Here is a 14,810-nt window from a genome sequence, read left to right on the forward strand (position 1 = left end):
TGAAGTTGTTATCAGAAGTTGAATTGGTAAAAACTTTAAGGACTGTAAGTTGTAGTTATCTTGTCTATTTCTCATGCATTTGTACTTAATGTTTTTGACATCATCAAATATCTGTTAAACTTGTATATTTTGTTAATTTACAAGTTGGGGGAGATTGTTAGATATATTTGATAATGTCATGGCTAATATGTTTTATGTTTAGATTTCAGATCTTATTTGAACAGAACAAATCAGTACTTAACTGATCAGTACTTATACTGGAAGTCAGAACTTAAGGTACTGGAAGTCAGAACTTAAGGGATATCAGTACTTATGTTATCAGGAGATAGATATCAGAACTTAAGTGCTGAAGGACGATCAGATAAGGACAGTAGCTGATTAAAGTTAAGAAGATCAAGATAAACATAAGAAGAGATATGCATGAAGAAGGAATTCCGTGAAGAATGGAATACTTGGAATAGAAGATATCTGATTGATATATTTTAGGAAGCAGAATTATATTCCATATCAATTAGCGAATATCTTGTAACTGTGTAGTATATAAACACAGAAATAGAGTTTACACTAGAGGTGTTATCATTATCGAGAATATTATTTATTATAACTCTAGAAGCTCTCGTGATATTTTGTTCATCACTGAGAGATAACAGTTCCAGATTGTAACAGAGTTTATTGTTTAAATAAAGTTTGTTTTCTGTTACATAAGTTCTTGAAGTTTGATTTGATTGTAATAAACACTGTATTCACCCCCTCTACAGTGAAAGTGTGACCTAACATAATTCACGGGAACAAGTCATTCTGTAATTGGAAGAAGATGAGTTCTACACTCTTGATGAACTGGATCTAGCAGTCATACCAATAATGAAGAAAATGATGAAAGAATAAGTCGACAAACTCATACAAGGAAGTGGGATAAAAGTCACACTAGAGAAGCAATTATTGGTGATCCTGTTGTTAGTGTGAGGACTAGAAGTGCAACTGCTAATGAGTGCCTACATGCATGTTTTCTGTCTCAAATAGAACCAAAAAAATTGATGAAGTTTTAATGGATCCTGGTTGGATATCTGCCATGCAGGAAGAGCTGAATCAGTTTGAAAGAAATAAAGTTTGGAAATTGGTTCCTGCACCAAAGAACAGAAGCATAATTAGAACAAAATGGATGTTTAGAAATAAGATGGATGAAAATGGTATAGTCACCAGAAACAAAACAAGGTTGGTTGCAAAAGGCTACTCACAAGAAGAAGGAATTGACTATGATGAAACTTTTGTTCCAGTTGCAAGACTTGAAGCAATAAGAATTTTTCTAGCATTTGCTGCACATTCAAATTTTAAAGTGTATCAAATGGATATCAAGAGTGCCTTCTTGAATGGTGAGCTAGAAGAAGAAGTTTATGTGCAATAGACACCTGGCTTTGAAGATCCATAATTTCCAAATTTTGTGTACAAGTTACTCAAGGCTCTATATGGACTTAAACATGCACCAAGAGCTTAATATAACACATTGTCAGAATTCCTACTGAAGCATGATTTTACTAGAGGTACCATATACAAGACTCTCTTCTACAAGAAATATGGTGAAGATATGATTTTATTTCAGATTTATGTGGATGATATCATCTTTGGTTCTACCAATGAGAAGCTTTGCCAAAGATTCTCCAAGCTTAAGCAAAGTGAATATGAAATGAGTATGATGGGGGAACTAAGTTACTTCCTTGGACCTCAAGTCAGTCAAAGAAGTGATGGTATCTTCATCAGCCAAACTAAGTATGTCAAGGATCTATTGAAGAAGTTTGGTATGGTTGATTGTTCACCTGCATCTACACCTATGTCTACTGCAATAAAGTTGGATGAAGACAAAAAGGGCAAGAGTGTAGATATCTCAAGCTATAGATGGATGAATGGATCATTGCTTTATTTAACAGCAAGTAGACCAGACATCATGTTCGCAACATGTCTATGTGCAAGATTTCAAGCCAATCCAAAAGAATCATATTTGATGGCTGTAAAGAGGATTTTCAGATATTTGAAGGGAACTCCAAACTTGGGATTATGGTATCCTAAGGGAACTGGTTTTAATGCTGTTGGTTACACAAATGCAGATTTTGCTGGATGCACTAGTGGAAGCTATCAATTTCTTGGACAAAGACTTGTATCCTGGTATAGCAAGAAATAACAACCTGTATCAACTTCTACAGCTGAGGCTGAATACATAGCTGTAGGAAGTTATTGTGCTCAAGTGCTTTGGATTAGAAATCAGCTAATGGACTATGGCCTAGTGTTACACAAAATTTCCATTATGTGTGACAATACTAGTGCTATATCTATAGTAGCTAATCTAGTTAATCATTCTAGGATAAAGTACATTGATGTAAGGTACCATTTTATTAGAGAACATGCTACAAATGGTACCATTGAGCTCATTTTTCTTCCAACAGAAAAACAATTAGCTGACATTTTTAGTAAACTTTTGGATGAAGCAACTTTCACTAGACTTGTAGGTGAAATTGGAATGCTTAATTCTTCATCCTAAGGCAAGAACTCAGCTAATATTTTGCAGCAGATTAATCTTCAGTAAATCAAAATTAATTTGATTTAATTGGAAATTAACTGAAATATGAATTATAAATATTTCAGAAATCTCTGCATATTTATTTTTCAAAATTCTAAATTCAACTTGGAATTTTTTAAATTTTAAGTAAACTGCCCAGTTGTTAATTTACATCTTTAATATGTAAAATTAACACAAGGCAGAATTACAAAAATCAAAAGTATATAAAGAACGGAGTTCTAGATAAGTCTAATTGACTTCTCGACAAGTCATTTTAGGACTTCTCGAGTGAGTTCTCGACAAGTCAATTTACTGACTTCTCGAGTGACTTCTCGATAGGCTTAAAAATGACTTATCGATAAGTTCTTGTAGAGTTCTTTAGTGGTGTTAATTCACAAAGTTCTCTACAAGTACAATTTTTGACTTATCAATAACTTAAAACTGAAAGAATTTAATTTAATATATTATTTTGGTAAAATACTTTTGAAAAATTTATTCTAATTTTATTTTGAATTTATTCAAATAAAAGTTGGACTTAATTCAGTCCATTTTTGGACAAACTGGGAATTTATTTGACATATCAATAAGTCAACTTTTAGTTCTCTATAAGAATAATTTAAAATGACTTCTCGATATGTATTTCATTTATTAAAATGACTTCTCGATAGACAAACTCCAAACGTCTATTTTTGAGTTCTCGACAAGTCATTTACTTTTACTATAAATACCCAGACTTCTTGATATATATTTTAACTTGGAATTTTTCAAAAAATTAAGTAAACTATATATTTATTAATTCATATCCTAAATATATGAAGTTAATAAATAACAGATCAAAAGAAGCAAAAAGTATGAAAAACTAAATTCTTGTTAAGTATAATTGACTTCTCGATAGCCATTTTGTGACGTCTTTGATTAAGTTTTCGACAAGTCAATTTTTAGACTTCTCAAATGAACTTCTCGAGCAGTCATCATGACTTCTCGAATGAGTTCTCGAGTACTCCAATAATGGAATTCTCAAATGAACTTCTCGAACAGACAACTAATGACTTCTCGATAAGTCACTATAAAGTTCTCGAATGAGTAGTTTTGGTTCTCTATAAGCTCTATTTATACTTATCTATTCAACTGGAATAATTTAATTCATAAATAATGTTCAGCAAAATACTTTTGACATAAAACCTGTTCTAATTTTATATTGATTAAAATTTAGAATTTATCAGTCCTATTTGGACAAACTGAGTATTTATAAGATATTTCGATAAGCTTATTTTACTTCTCTAATCAAGAACTTAAAATAACTTCTCGAATATGCGAATATTGTTCAAAATGACTTCTCGAATAAATTCCAATGCATATTTCAGATTTTTCATTAAGTTATTTGCTTTTTCTATAAATACTCAGACTTATTGACACATTTACATGCTTACGTGAATATTTTTGATTAAATGTGGAATATGTTAGTCTAATGTAAATAGACTAGTATATTATATGTGATGTTTCGAGAATACAGATAATAGTTGAATTTATTTGACTATGTGCTAATTATGTGTTTTGAATTTATTCAAAATAAATCTTTCTCAGTATTTGATTTAATTAGTGAGCTAGTAAAATATCTTTTGATGCTAGGAAGGGTTACTTTTTGTGTAAGTGTTCTTGTGTACTTGCATGGGGAATAGTTAATCTAGAAAACTAAGTCACTTTTAACTACCTAGATACGCGTAAATAGTGTTTGTGTGATTAAAACACTTATTAATTGGGCAACTCAAGGGTCTCTTTGGTTTCTTTTATCCTTCTATAAATTCAAATCCTTCTCTCATCAATATTCATCAATATTTTTTTCTCATCAAACATCCTAACTCCAAACCCTCATCTTGTTCAAATCTCTCAGATGGCTGCTCCTGTATTCTTCAAGATAAACAATGGCGTTTATCAACCAGCCTTTCATTTGGCTGATAACAAGGTCTACTATGACCCTGTTGGGCTTCGTGTCCGCATCAGAGGGATAGTCTGCAGTCCTTCTAATGTTCCCATTGAAGTTTTTGAAGAACTTTCTTGGGACGGTCAAATAAATTTTCTATATTTCGAAGGTGAAGTCTCGCTCGAACAGGAGAGACGTGTCATAGAGGCTGAGCAGGAACGCCTTGCTGCTCTGGAGTTGCAAGAGAGAATCATTTCTCTTGCACGCTCCATGTCTGGAGCGTATCAACGCAGGGCGTACCAATGCCTTGCTACGTACCAACGCAGGGCAGAGAAGAAGCAGAAACTAGAGTAGTTAGGATTAGGGTTTAATTGTTGGAATCTAAATCATCATGTACTCTGTTTTTATATTAATGAAAATCTTTCATCTTCTCTATTTCAAAGTTGTTTGTGCCTTGTTTGCTATGTGTTTATAATTTAACTGATTATCATATTTCCTGTAATACTGCATGCAACTGAAAATCTTTCACTGCATATGTCAAACTAAACATCATAAAGTTATATATGTTCAATACAGTACAGGTTAAACACAATCTCTTCAAGACAATAACAGGAAACTCAGACAAATCCCTCGAAGCAGAGATAACACATTTGGTTTCAACTCATACATCAGACATATCAACGGATAAGTAAAGTAGAATGTTACACAAAATCATTCTTGATTTTGGTTTAAATTCCTTAACTTTTGTATCTAAACATCTTTGAAAATCAATTTTTTGCAAAAATTCTCTGAATTTGCCTATAATTGCAAGAAATTTGTTAATTATAAGATTTCTGAGATCTATTTATCACTCAACATGCATTTGTGCTAAGCTGCAGATAATACATCTTTCCCAACCAAACTGCAGTTCACCCAAGCACAATAACACAAACACAAACTCAAACACAAACCCACTCAGGTGACTCTCGAAAGGAACCTATTTTACAAAAGGACAGAAACCTCACAAAATGTTCTTCCTTTGTTTTATTATTTGAGAAGAAAATGATGTAATAAGCCAAGATCATCATGCTTATCTAAAACCTACAGAATTCATGAAGGGGATACTTGTGCTTACTAAATCAAAACTGCTACATGACTAGAACAACCCTTCCTGTCCAAGATGCTTACAAAGGCTATTCTGATTCATATCCAAAGAAAGTACCAGAACTTCATCTAATTCTGGTCTTCATGGAAGCTCATCAACCCTGCTATGTTAGACTTAAGGAAGATTTGCCAAGGAAAACTTTCAGAAGTTCATACAACAGCAAAGCTAAAAAAGAGTAAAGGAGATTACTCTTGGACATGCAGATGAGACTATCAAAAGATTTTCACTTCCTAGATCATGCACACAAGAACCTATGTCTTAATGGGGCATAGAAGCAACATCATTTCCTGATCCATGTTCCACAAGTACCTATACTTCACATAGTATAGCAGACAAGGAAGAATCTCTTGATAAACATGACACAATTGCATAACAAATTGTGTTAACAGAAGCTCAGAATTCAGACAGTAGAGTAGAGTACACAAGAACCTAGATGTCAAAGTAATATAACAACTCTTGAATCTCCAGCCACACAAGAACCATTACCTCAAAATGGTGATGAAGGCAGAATCACTGAGAACACTGTGAGAACAGTTGAAACTGATGTAAGATGCACCTGCATATTAATGTTAAATCAATCAACTGATTCTTCAGAATCTCACAAGGTATGAAATGCATACTCACTCTTCTGATGAAATGAGTATGATTAGACCTATATGGATCACCCCAAATCATATGATCACATACAACTCTTCTCAGCCACCTCTTATTTCTGTAGGTCAAACAACATTTGATCATTTCATGTGAGGATGAGAGAAAAAATTGAGAGAAAAATAGAAAATAAGAGAGGCAGGATCCTTCCTGGCAAAAGGAGAGGTAGATGAGTGTCTGGATTTATAATCCTTGTGAGGAAATTCTGACTCTTAAAAGTCATGAGACTAGTGCAGTGAGAAGTAGTGAGACTACTTATTAAAAGAACAGAGAGTTTAGGACTTTTGTTACTGAAAGACTTTTTCTGCAGGTCTAAATAAAGTCTCATATTCTACCTGTTGAATTCATCACTACAGAAATCACTGACGCTAGAAGCTACAAATATTGTTCTAAATGGACAATGACAAAAGCTTGAACAACGTACATCTTGCTGAATCTTTCCACCTAGAGATGATGTCAAAAAGGGGGAGAATATATCTAAATGCAAAAACAGCTGTTGGATGTTGCCAGATAATAATACTCTCTTCTTGATGGGGGAGAGAAGAGTAAATCTAACTACACTGGTGGTACAAACTTTACAAGGGAAAATTGAGTAAATCTCCATGCAATGTTGATGCAGATAATATTGAAGACATGTCTAGAAGTAAAGTTTGTTAAACTCATATAAGAAGCGGGGAGATTGACTTCTACATTTAGATAGAGTTTTGACATCATCAATCAGAACTTGTGCATAATTTCATAATGGACAAGTTGGGGAAGATTGTAATATATAAGTGATGATGTCAAAGATTACTGAAGATGACAACATCATTAGTGTTCCTGATCAAAGTGTGAAGCGAAGCTAAATGGACATCTAATTTAAGGAGAATAATGAACTGTTACATTTCATAATCTGTTAAACTTGGGGTTAGTCTTGTTAATAGGTATGAATGTGTGTTAAGCAATCCTCTCACCAATTGGGGGAGATTGTTGTGCAAGACATGCCTGTATCTCAACAAGACTAAGTCAGATTGACAACCCTAAGTAAGTTGTATTGTTATCTTAGTTTGTATTTGTCCTTGTAACACTTAAAATCTGTAAAAATGCAAAGGAGCGGACTGGAGTCTTTTTCCTGAAACAGTATCAAGCCTAACGATTTTATCTGGAAGAAGATCAAGGTGATCATGCCTCAGAAGGATATTGAAGAAACTTGGAGTTGAATAAATCTGTTTGGTTAAAAATACTCTAAGTCAAGATCTCTACAAGTCACAGATTTAGTGTTATAGAGAAGTCATTCGAGAACTCCAAATGACTTATCGAGAAGTCAGGATAGCTACTAGTGAACTCAGAGAGATATTGACAAGTCAAGAAGATATGAAGGTTGAAGATATCGACAGGTCATTTCTTCACTAGAGAACTCAGAGTTATCGACAATTCTACATTCATTAGAGAACTCTGAGTTATCGATAAGTCAAAGTTCACTAGAGAACTCAGAGATATCGATTAGTCAAAATTCACTAGAGAACTCCAAGTTATTGATAAGTCAAAGTGAAGACATGATGCGGTGATATCTCGACAAGCCAAAGTTTCATTCGAGAACTCAGAGACCTCTATAAGTCAAATTCACTAGAGCATTAGAGATCTCAATAAGTCATTATACTTATCGAGATGTCAAGATCTCTATATGCCTAATTGGAGATCTCGAGTAAAATTCTCAAAGTACAAAATCACAGACCAGTTCAATATTTAAGATAAACAATCAACAAACAATCCAACCAGCTGGATTGACAAGTCTACAAAAAGCATCTTTAAGAATGTGTAAGATCAACGGTGAAGATTAATTTATCAATTTATTTATATCAATTATAAATGTACAAAATAAATATATTATCTAAATACACAATTATTGTACAAAAGAAATCATTTATTCAGTAATTTTGGGCATGTTGAAGGTGATGGCATCTCAAGATTTGATTTTGTAACATTCAAACCTAAATAATCTTTCTGCCTTCAATTTAACATATTAGATTTTATGTTTAATAACTTATTATTTTATGGATTTACATATACTATCTCTGTGTGAAGATCGAAGAGCATGATTCTGAATTCTTCAATTCTAAATTTGCATCCTATAAGATTTACAATTCCCGAGATAGTATTAATCTTATAACTATACAGTCATATGGACATAAATCTTACAATTCCTGAGGTAGGCTTGTTTAAGTACGAAACTGGAACGACAAATCTTATTCTTTGATTCTCTCCAACATAATTTGCCATGCATCGCTTAGGAATATCTGTAATATGATCAAGATTTGTTGAGAAAATCTGTCGACTAAAATTCTGCTTGAGATTAGTGAGGCATATGGATACTGTGATGCTAGAGATATTATAAGTTTTCAGGGGAAATTTTGGGGTATAGAAACACCAAGAAAAATGCAGAGGAAGGCTTTAGACACTTGAATAGACTGGATTTTGTTATAAATGTTGTTAAGTTCTCGTTGTGTTTATATACAACAAATAGGAAGTATTGAACAACTTATCAATGTGTAGATTGACCTGCACAGATGCATTAGGCAACGGTACACGCTATTCTACTTCAATTCCCTCATTTATTAACTTAAGATATAAAGGAAGATATCACTTATACTAGGCAGAACACTAAAGACATGCCAACATAATTAGAATGTATCATTTTCTAGGTGTAACAAAGAACATCCACAAAGGTTCTTGAGCCTCAATCAATCCCAAATACTTCAATTTAATCCATTTACGTTCATACGTGGTGAAAAACAAGAACTCACCGGAAATACCAATTACATCCGTATCTGGAAAATCCCTTTCAAGAAATTTCAAAATATTCTGAACACCCTTAGACACCATGTTCGTTCTCATTGCATCCCCAGTGCTGCAAGTAAATCTGATATAAAGATTCTTCCCCACAATCGAGCACTGAATTTTTTGCCCCCTAGCAAACCTGCTAGACCTACAGGCAAAAAACACAATACTTGTTACATCACCACAAAATTTTAAACACCTTTACAACAAGTAGTAAGCATAAACTAACAAAAAGAAGAATTACTTATTAAAAATGACCGCGAGCATAACAAAGTTAAGAGGCTCTTCCAGGAAGAACTTCAAATCTGAAGCTCTCTTTGCAGTTGGGAACCTAACAACTGGAACTCTAGTCATCCCATCTCTCAACAAAATCGCAGTAGCACCACCACAAGCATAAAAAGCCTATTCCACTACAAAAGATACGTCTACCCTGTACTTGCAAAGATACTCAACAGAAGTGATCAAATCAGTCCAGACTGATACCAAAGTTTTACTGTCTAAAGTTTCTTTCTCTCAACCAAATGGTGTGATAAACTTTAAAACCCGTTCCTCCTATGCATTTAAAACTCTGCTTCAATTAAAGAGATAATTAAAGAGATACATCCTCAATTTAAGAGATACATGAGAGTGAGAGAAAGATATAGGGAAAGTAGACCTGTTTCAATTACACATCAAAATTACTCATCAAATAAACACAAATTTACTCAAATATGAAAACTCGTTTACACATATACGGATTAAATAGAAGACAAAAATGAGATTATACCTTCAAATCGAACCCAAATCTATTTAGAACCCTAATTGAACTGGAAACCTTAATTGCCGATATGTGTGACAAAAATCCTTTGATCAAAACCCTAATTGCTCATCTTGTTAGTCGAACTTCTGTTGCTCATTGCTTGGTGATACAAAATGTGTTTCCTAGTAGATATCATATTCCTCCTTTTCTTTTGTCTCAAAATTTCATTTCCCGCTCTGCTTCACTAGTAGCCTGTAGCCCGCCTGACCCAAATTTTAGCTGCTAGCCCAACCCAATTTTCATTATTTACTTGTTTTAATATTTTTTATATTGTTCATATTTTAGCTGTTACAGTTAATTTTATTACTTCAATTAATTTATTAAAATTTAAAATAATAATGGATATTATTTTCTATAAATATATATATATGTAAATTAATCATTTTAATTAAACTAATGATTAAAATCCTTTTATTTAATTTTATATCAAAAAAACTATTTTAATATTTAAAATTTTAAATAGATCATTTATTTTTTATGCTTTTACTTTCGCATAAAAAATTATAAATTATTTTTATTCAAATCAATTAGTTTTACAGAAAAAATTAATTTTTGTTTATCCAAATCAAATATTTATAAAAACAAATTTTATTTTTGGTTTAAATTTAATTTTTCTTTTATTCTTAGTCTATAACAACACATTATATCATGTTAGCTCTACTTAACACCTCAGTAACCTATGTCAGCACAGTCCTATAGCTATAGTAACCCGCATAGTGTAGGTGTTGTAATTGGGTGAAAGTTTCACATCTATAGTAACATAATCTAAGGTAATACCCCTACTCAAATATTCAGTTAGGCCATCTACAGCGTAGTGTAGAGTACTAAAAGTGTATAAATACAATTATAAATTATAAATTATGATTATTATTTTTAAGATATATGTAAAATGTATAATATAAAACTAGAGTATTTATAACTTAGTCTATTCGGTCCGGACCAAAATATTTTTAAAAAAATCAGACCGAACCGAATTTTAGTTCGATTTGTTCGGTCCGAGCCCGAATAGACCGAATTTCTGAAAAATCAGGACTGAATCGAATTAGCACGGTTTGGTTCAGTTTTTTGATTTTGGTTCGGTTTTGCTCAGCCCTAAGGCTTTATTTGCGATTTCTGTTAAAATTGTTGTGTTGTTGAAAAAACTGCTGATAGAAAAATTAGATGATTATTTGTTAATATTTTTTATATTTATATATTTTGATGTAAAATTTTAAAAAAAAACAGTTTTGGTGAGATTCGATGATGAAATCTGCAATTACTTTCCGCAAAAATGAAAACAAACTTTTTTTAAAAGCATGAGGAGACAAAAATTCTCTAATAACAGTTTTTAGGCCAAAAACATTTTTCAGAAAGCAGTTTTTAATTTATCATTACCTGTTTCTCAATAAAAAAACTGTTGTTGGCATCGATAACAATAATGTCAAATACACTTTAAGTAATGTAGGTACATTTATTCACTAACTTGAATTTCAAATATTTCAAATAAAAATTGAAATTAATTAATAAATTATATAATATTCTAGAATATACCCGTACCTGGATTACAAAGCTAGTTCGTACTAACAAGAAAAAAGCATACAATTTATATTCTTTACTTTGGAAATTGGCGTTACAGGCGAATTTACGATTTGTTTATGTTGTTCGCCAAAAAAAAGTGCGTTACAAGTGAGCAAAGCTTTCACACGAGGGCACGTTTTATTTGTTTGCTTCTTTTCATTATTTTTTTTTCCTAAACCACTTGTTTCTGTTCTTAAAAAATTCGTAAATCATGCCAAAATCTTTATAAATAAATGCACCTTGGGCTGAGAATTATATCAAGGGAGTATTATTAACTGACCAAATCTTTTCGGAGACAACTTGTACGAGAATACGAGATTACACCACCCTGGAAACACACATTCCAAGGAAGGAGTATCCCACAACTTCCTCGTAACTTCCTTACTCGGCCATCAGCTCAATGTTTACCAAGTTACACGTAGGATTAAGCAAATGACGATTTTGACCGTATGCTTAAATTTAAATTATTAATACGTAGATGTTACTCTAATATAAACTAATTTAGAAAATAAATTAGAAATTAATTTTTTTTAAAAAATTATTTTAAAATATAACACATATGATATACAAATTGATCGTTGAGATATGTAGAAAAATACAGTAAAATCGGATTTAAAAAAATTTAGGAATTGACAGGGAATATCAAATTACAAACGGAAGAGAAAAACTGAAATTAGGTGTGGAAGAGTCCAGAGTAGTTGGATGGGGTGATTTAAGGGGACCATTAAATTAGATTGATCTAATGGCTTAGATTAGTTTATAATTTCTATTTTAATTTTAGTTTGTATTTGATCATTCGCCTATATATATTTTATATTTGTCAATCTATATGTTAAAAGTCCAATATCAATTTAAATAGTACGGAAGAAATAATAATTACTCTCTATGTTGCTAAGTTAATAATTGACGTTTGATTTTTTTAACACACACTTATAAAAGTTTTGATCGTATAATTAAAATATATTTTTTAAATTTTTTTTCCGAATAAAAATAATAATTCAATATTTTATATATAAATCATTTTTTTAAAAATTATAACTTTAACTAGGTGATAAAAACTTTCAAAAAGTTGAGCCATAATAAATGACATAATTCATTATTGATTTCGTGCTACAAAATAAGATTCTTTACTTAAGCGAAGAAAGTTAGAAACAAAACAGAACTCGTGAAATTGGTTGCACTTGTACACATTTGTCGAATGTTTAGTTAATTTTGTTAGGGCCAACCGTCGCACAAGAGGAACTTCAAACTCCAACGAGTGACAAGAGGGGTGTTAGAATCATGACGTGACTTGATAATAGGAACTCTTATTAGTATTTTATTGGAGTCGAGTGATGTTATTGGGGTGTCAAATGAATTGGTATAGAATATCAAAAGTTCACATCCTATAAAATATGTGTCAACTTCATTTATGATCTCAATATAATTTTAATAATACATAAAATATTATTTTTTTAATATATTTTTATTAATCATTTTTTATTTAATTAATCAAATTGACATTTTGAACTGACAATTATTGAAATATTTTTTAAAAAAAGGGTGCCAAAAATAATATAAAAAAAGAAAATTTAAAATATAATATTTTTATTATGTAACGAAATGCATATTCAACCATCGGAGTTGCTGTAACTCTGAAACCTCCGAATTCAACTTCTTTCGACAAAACATGCAATTTGTAAACGTAACTCAACATTCCTTTTCACAGATCGTGGAGCAACCAGCAATCATGATAATATTCTTATACTTTACTTTCTCTGTCCATTTTTATATTTTCTATTTTGACTTGTAACATTGTTAATAGCAAACGATTAATTATTAATTTACGTCTAATTTATAAAATCAAATATAATTATGAGTGATCTTGTTGAATTCGTATTTATGAGTATTTTAATATAATGAAATTTTAATATTTAATATTAATACGAAATTAAAGATATTAACAATAAAAATATGCATTGACAAACGTGTCCAACACAAATAGAAAATGTTTTTAGGCATGCTGAGAGTATCATTTAGGTAGGAGTCAGGGATGTTCAAAAGAGATTATTGATTTTTTACATCTTAGTGCGTAAATCTTAAAATAAGTAACTTATCACTTAAAATTAATAAGTAATTTAAAAGTGATAATATAAAAATATTTATGTAAATAATATAAATGAGTACATTTTTCAACTGCACATATTCGTTGCACATATTCGTTACAAATGTGTAAGATATGTTCCCCAATAGTTAATCAAAATAGTCACTTTTTACTAGTAAAATTGAAATTACTTTATGACCCGTTTGGGAAATTGAATTTCATTTAAAATTTTGGATTTAATCAAATAAGCTGTTTGGAAATTTGGATTTGAATTTTTTTAAAATTCACGACTTTTAACTATTTAGTAACATGAAAATTTGGAATGATAACTCAAATATTGTCATTTGAAATCCCTTATTTAAAATGAAATACAAATTTTCAAACACCCTCTTAATTTAGTTCAAATTTAAGTTTAATAGATTTTCTACAAGATAAAGCTGAGTTATCAAGAGCTGAACTCCATTCTATACAAATGTGAATGAGGGATCGGAATCGAACCGCACTGAAATCGAGAGAATCGAAATTGAAATATTTTAAGAACAAAAAAAATTGAACCGGAATTAAATTGTAAAATTTGGTTTGGTTCGGTTCTGAAATAAAAGAATCGAATTCTTATTATATTTTATATTTAGATGTTTATATATATAATTTTTTATCCTCATATTTTTTTAATTTTGACATTATTTTTAGAAGAAAACGTATTAAAAGAAGATTTTTGATAGGATTAGATCATTTTGCATTCAACTACTTTCTAAAATTTAATAAAAAATATATTCCTAAAAATAATTAAAACATCTTACATATTTAAACAAATGAATAATATAATATAAAATAATATTATACTTGAAATTTATTGTAATATTATAAATGAGAAAAATTATATTATATTATATATATATATATATATATATTTACGGTTCAGTTCGATTTTTACGGTTCTGGGATTTTAAGAACCTAGTCGAACAAAATCGAGAACCAGAATTTCTAGAAAAATAGGAGCCGAACCGAAAAATAATGACCCCTACAAATTATTGTAGAATGTTAATAAATCGAACCGAACCGAACTTAATTTTTTAAAACAAGACTGGCCGAGAAGAGTTTACTAGTGGCACGAAAAGTGATTTTTGTGACTAAATATTACTTCCTCTGTCCCGTCCCGTAATACATTTCCTATATTAACTTCGTACACTATACATGTTAAGCGATTGACTATTAATTTACGTCTAATCTATAAGATCAAATATAGTCATGAGTGATCTCGTTGGATTCATATTTATGAGTATTTTAATA

Source organism: Apium graveolens, chromosome 6 (assembly GCF_009905375.1).
Source record: "Apium graveolens cultivar Ventura chromosome 6, ASM990537v1, whole genome shotgun sequence".
In the NCBI taxonomy this organism is placed as follows: domain Eukaryota; kingdom Viridiplantae; phylum Streptophyta; class Magnoliopsida; order Apiales; family Apiaceae; genus Apium; species Apium graveolens.